The sequence below is a fragment of the Meriones unguiculatus genome, chromosome 4, assembly GCF_030254825.1.
Source record: "Meriones unguiculatus strain TT.TT164.6M chromosome 4, Bangor_MerUng_6.1, whole genome shotgun sequence".
Taxonomy (NCBI): domain Eukaryota; kingdom Metazoa; phylum Chordata; class Mammalia; order Rodentia; family Muridae; genus Meriones; species Meriones unguiculatus.
Genome location: NC_083352.1, coordinates 23,107,672 through 23,113,863, shown reverse-complemented (window position 1 = coordinate 23,113,863; position 6,192 = coordinate 23,107,672). Strand labels below are relative to the sequence as shown.

The window sequence follows — 6,192 nt, the reverse complement described above, 5'->3', positions numbered from 1 at the left end:
CTACACCCTAATATTATTTGTTTCCTTGCTAAAAACTGAAAGGTGACTTCAGTGTTAATGGTCTATAGATATTATGTAGGGTCTAAAGCAGGGGTAGTGATAAGACAGACATTGAAAGGGACATGAGAATACTCTGGGGAAAATAGCTGTGTTTATTCTCTTCACTGTGGTCATGGTGGGTAGACAGGCATACATATGTCAGTTACCAAATCATATTGATAAGTATTAAAACCATGATCACTAAGGTATTATTTTTACAATTTATTAAAATTTGAGAGACAAAAGATATGGTAGAGCAAGAGGCATCTCCTTCTCCAATGCCAAGGTCCCAGTGTACTGTCTTTTCATGGACTTGGAAAGAGAGGCTCCTAAAGGTTAAGTGCTTAGGCTAAGGATGATCATAAAACAGTGACGTCATACCCACTCTCAAGTTCTCAACCCCTGGTCCTTTCAGGAACCCCTGGTTCTTACGATCCAGAAAACCTCTTATAAAGAACTCAACTGACTTTGGTCAAGGAGTAGCCCTGGTTCAAATTAAAGTAATTAAGTAATTAACTTAATTACTCAAATTGAGTAATTAAAGGCCGATCCACAATGCATAGCAAATCTCTGCACCTGTGTGTTTTGTTCTTACTGTGCTCAGATTTCTCTTCCATTACCTAAACACCAGCAGCTAGATATCTGACTCCACCCTATCTTCTTTGGTAATGCTTTTTCTTAATTATTTCACTGTTTCCTTCAAGGAACTTTCATGTACATTGTCTACTTCCTGTTTGGTGCCTAAATCTCAGGTGAGAATGTGACCTACCAAAAATAGTTTAAAAAGCATAAAGTGGAGCCCACTCTTCTCTTGAAGATATTTATTCACACTATTAAATACACTCACAGAGAATTAGTATGCCAGCCCAGGCGAGTGAACTTTTCTTTTTCTTGCAGGTAGGGATTTAGACTACTAGATGAGTGATTTGGGATTTTGTGTGTTTGTTGTTGTTGTCGAGCAATGAGTTCCTGTTAATGGGTTTAAAAAAATGACCTTAATCACCATGGAAATGTAGATTATTCCCAGTTCTTGAAGCAGCCTGCCATTCCCCGGTAAACCTCCCTTTACCATGAAGGATGGTCCTCTCATGGACTCTACCAGACATCCACATCCCACAGAAGTAACGGTATTCGTGTTATTGGTCACAATCCTAGTGACTAATATGCATTCCACAAATACCAGGGAAGCTGAAAGGTGGCTTTTTTGGTGAAAACGTAATGTCAGAAAACATGGCTTCTTTTCATTTCCTTTGTTCTTATTTGAGCTCACAATAAATTTCGGCATTTTGTAAATAAGTGCTTAAAGACAAAGCGTCATGCTGGCGTATCGCTTGCATCACAGAGGCATTGAAAGACATTGTGTGATAGGAAGTTCAAATCGTAGGTATTTTATTCCCTTCTGAGTAGTAGACCACCCATGTCTACAACTGGTTGTTTCCATGCTTTTGACTTAGCATACATTAGTAGCATCAGTGAAGGTCCTTAACTATAGTGGAAGCCCTGATCTTTTGCTCTAGGTAAATAGGTACTTTCCTGGGCCATTCAGGACAAGGTGTTCAACTGGTCTCCTTACCGTGTGTGAAACAGGCTGTCCCATCTATGTGAAAGGGCTGAGACCCAGAACGCTCTCTACCACCAATCTTGATATTAGCACATGATTCAAACAACAAAGCTGAAAACACTAAAGAAATTGCCACCAGGTAATTCCTGATTATCTGTTTTAACAAATTTTTAAAATTTTGAAAGTTGGGTTTTTTTTTTAATTTTGTTGACTGTTGGTGCAATAGAGATTAGTCATGACTAGTCAACAAATGTATTTGCTGCAGTGACTCGCTTAGAAAATATGATTTTCATTTGTTTTAGGGGAAGTCTTTTGTAACCTAAAATGTTTCCATTTTTCTTCTGTTTAAGTCTATATAAAACCTAAATAAGTAAATAAATAAATAAATAAATAAATAAATAGAAATAGAAATTTTATGTTAAATTTAAGATTGGCTTAAAAGAGCGATGGAGAAAAAGAGTTAACCATTGTCCGATTTGGAAATGGATGAAAATGATGCTAATGAAGTTATTTATTCATACCTACAATATCAGTTCCTTGAAATCTAATTGTTTGTATAATTAAAAATCTAATTGTAATGTACAATTAAAAAAACTATATAAAACAATTCTATTGTAGTACTATCTTTGATATGTAAACTATATTGCTATATATACAACAACCCATTCTATTACAGTGCTATCTAATTTGTGAAATATATTGTCATATCTACAATAAAGTATACTTTTTAAATTAAGCAAAATGTTGGTAAAAATATTAGAAGAGCAATACATACAGTTTATAACTATGCCTTTATCCCCAGGTATATGCTGACATCTTTCTATTACAGCAATCTGCTAGCATAATTTCACTAACTCCCAAAAGCAAGTAGTACTTGAGAACCACCTGCTTTCTCTAGAATAGATTGGAGTGGGCTTTCCTCATGATACCAAATCTGCAGAGACTACTGTGTGTCTTACTCAAAATCAAGCATTTGGAGAATCATAATGGAGAGGTTCTGGCTTATTAGGTTAATATCACAAGAGGTAAATAGTGAGCAAACATCCTAGCCTCATATGCTGTTTTCACTACATTCCCCTGACTCTTTTTTTCTCCTAGAGGCCTTAGAGAGTCCAAAAATGGAAAATAAAACTAAATTTAAGAAACCTGCAGGTGGGAGAGCATTTTCATTTCACGCTGTAATGGCTGGAGTGCGGTTTACTTATCTCTAAAATCCACCAGGCAGGCCACAGCCAGGATGCTACCTATCACAGAATGACATCTTCCCAGGACTATAGATACCCCTGCCCCTGTTTCTGTCTCGGTTAGACAGTCTGTCAGTCTCTCTTCTCCCTCAGTCTCTCTTCTCCCTCAGTCTCTCTTCTCGCTCAGTCTCTCTTCTCCCTCAGTCTCTCTTTCTGCAGTCTCTGTCTCTCATCTCTCTCTGTGTGGTCTGTCTATGTAGTCTATTTCTCTGGTCTCTAGTATCTTTCTGATCTCTCTCTCCCTGCTCTCTTTCTCTCTGTTGTTCTCTCTCTGGACTCTCTCTTCCTCTGTCTGATCTCTCTCTTGTCTCTCTCTGCCTTTCTCTCTTTCTTTCTCTCTAGTATATCTCTCATCTCTCTTTCTCTGTCTGGTCTCTTTCTCTGTCTGCTATCTCCCCTGTCTCTCCCTCTAGTGTATCCCTATGGTCTCTTCCTCACTCTTTCACTTCAGTCTATCTGTCTCTTCCTCTCCCTCCTCAGGTCCTCCTGATTAATCACTTATTAGAAGTGTAATTAAGGGGATAAGTTACCTTCCCTTTTTAATAATTGATTTCTAGTTTTGGCTCGGCCCTTGAAAATCTGTCTCTTTTCTTCCTTGCCAACAGCCCCAACCTGGACAGAATTTGACAGATCAAACAAGAAAGTTAGCATAATTCATCCCATAAAGAAAAAAGGTAACTTTTCTCCTGTGTCGCTCTGGTTGATCTGTAGCACAGAATTGCAGCTGCTGATGTGGGTCTGTACTCTTTAGGATGAAATTTGTTGACATTGGTGAGTATAAAGCCTGTTTTAAGAGATATCAATTTAGTAGTTGAGAGAGTAAAAATGACTGCAATGCTTGGAAGGGCTTGGTGATCCAAGACATTAATAAGTATAACACAGCCTTTTCCACTCTAGGAGGGAATGTTTCAGCAGTGCCCTCCAGGAGTGCAATCCCAGTGATCTGCTTCTTAGTCGCACCTTTGCTGTTTCCACCACCACACAGCCTACGAAGCCATGCACCCTTCAATGCATCTACAGTGAGATTACATCCTTTCCTCCAATCCCCTTGAACACCAGTGCATGCAAAACAAAGCTTTCAGCGTCTTACTTTTTGGGAGATGATTAGGATACAGACCATCATTTGTAAGAAAAAAATAAGGTAAAGTCCAAGTGAGCTAAAAGGAGTCAAACCCAGTTTCATAACAAATCCACTTTATGATAAAGATGTTGATCCATCCATGAAGGCAGAGACCTCATGAGCAAAAACCACCTTTTAGGAGGTACACTTCCTGACACACTTACCATTGAGGTTATTTCTAATATATGATGTTTGGTGGAAAGATTCAAACATACCAAAACCTCTGCATCCACTTCTGCCAGCCACCATGACACTCTACCCAAACCACTCTTTATCAAAGTTGGGAATCAGCTGCACATGCTCAAATACAACCGTGAGTGCTCTGGCGTGTTCCTCCACTCTTTCCTGCCTAGCACTTTCCTGACTTGGATTTCAGGACACCACATTCACTGCTCTACGTGTCTATCACCCACCATGTCTCCAGGTCTGCCTCTGGGCTGTGCTCTCACACGTGAGACACTGATGTTTGAATTCTCCACCGTCCGGACTTGGGTGCTCTGTTCTTCCCTTCATGATCTTAATAATTTTAATGAGTCTTGTCACTTTAAATATTATCTATATTCACTATTCTCATATGAAGAAATCAACAGATTGTGGAGAGCCCAGGCCCAACAAATACATTTCTATCACAGTTCCTACACCTACAGCTCAGGAAACATCGTGAAAGAAGGGTCAGAAAGAGGATTAAGGGCCAGAATATCAGGAAGTCTCTCTTAGAAATGGTTGTTCAAACAAGACTGGAACAATGAACAGGCTAATGTGGAAGGAGGAAATTTTGAGAAGCCCTACCCCTAGAAAAAGAACTACAGGCAACTAATGACTGCTTAGAGAAGAAAAATTAGCTCCCCCCAGAGATAAGCCCCTATATGGGGTGTCTAATAAAGAATGGTCAGTCCAGAAACCATATACATACCAACCCTGAAAACAGACTCAAGAGTTTGTATTTATGTTAGTGTGTACACATACATAATTATACACATATGTATAACAATAAGAAAGAAAAAGGGGCTATCTATGTGAGTTGGAGGGGACATTGGAGGTTGGAAGGAAGGTACCTCAGAGGGGTTAAACATATGAAGGGGAAGAGAGATATAACTCTGTTCAGTTTAAAAGCACATTTTAAAAATAAAATATAAAATAAACATAAATTTTAAATCCAGAAGTCCATGGTAAACATTAACTCATATGATTATCGTGATAAATGCTTCCTCTGCATTTCTGCCTGCATGCCTACTTTTGTATCAATCCAATGTAAACCAAGTTTGTTCTTCTTTATATTCCAAGGAAATGGCCAATATCATGTGCCATCTCCATGGTAACTACAACCTGTGAAGAGTCAATCTTGAAATTCTCTTTGTCAGCAGGTGCAGAGGAGAGGGTATGTCTACACTCAGTGTTCTGACCTATGAACATCTAAATGATTAGTAACCTAGCATTCCCTGAAAAAAGTGGACCTGATCTGACCACCAATTCTGCGCCAACAGCTCTTCCATCCCCCATGAATGCCAGGATCAGGAGCAAGCTGGAGACTAGAAGAACTTCCACCTGGGATGGAAGGCCCCCGGTGGGAGTGAGATCAAGACAGATGACCCTCACATGAGGCCACTCAGGTCTGGCAAGGAGCAAGCCCGAGATGACCACCAGACAGGTGCCAGGCAGCCTGGAAAGGGAGAGCAAGGCCTGCACACTGCAGGAGTTGTGGGTGAGCTAACACTCAGGGTACATGCCAGGAAAACCTGGCTCTACCACTGAAATACCTTCAGTGGTATTTCTCTCCCATCATCTCTTACCATTGGTTGCAGCAGGCTGAAGACCTCGTCCTGGGGTCATGAGAGCAGGAGAGATGGTCATGCTTCTAACCAGCTGCAGCACCTGAGAGAGCAGGTCCTGCACCTTGCCTGGGCAGGCCAGCAGAGCTGGCCTTGGGGGTATGGGTAGAGGTAAGCTAGCCTCAAGGGTGTCAGGGAGAGGCAGCCCTGCCTCTTTTCTTCTCTGTGGTGACTTCAGGCAAGGGAGAGATTCCCTCCCTTTCCTAATCCAAAGTCCCAAAATGTATATTCCTCCAAACAAAAGCATGGTCAGGCCATTCACAGAAATGCCCCAGTCCCTATTCAACCACCACACTGCTCTTTTAGGGGCGCCAGGTTTGAGTTCCAGCACCCACGTGGCAGCCCTCAACAGTCTTTAACTCCAGTCCCAAAGCATCTGATGCTTTCTTCTGGCCTCCA

The 6,192-nt window shown here is 40.8% G+C and overlaps 1 pseudogene; it reads left to right on the top strand.

The window, feature by feature from the left end:
* The first annotated feature begins 5,282 nt into the window (after positions 1-5,282).
* Positions 5,283-5,401, top strand: LOC132653873 (small nucleolar RNA SNORA17; annotated as a pseudogene).
* Positions 5,402-6,192: the final 791 nt, after the last annotated feature.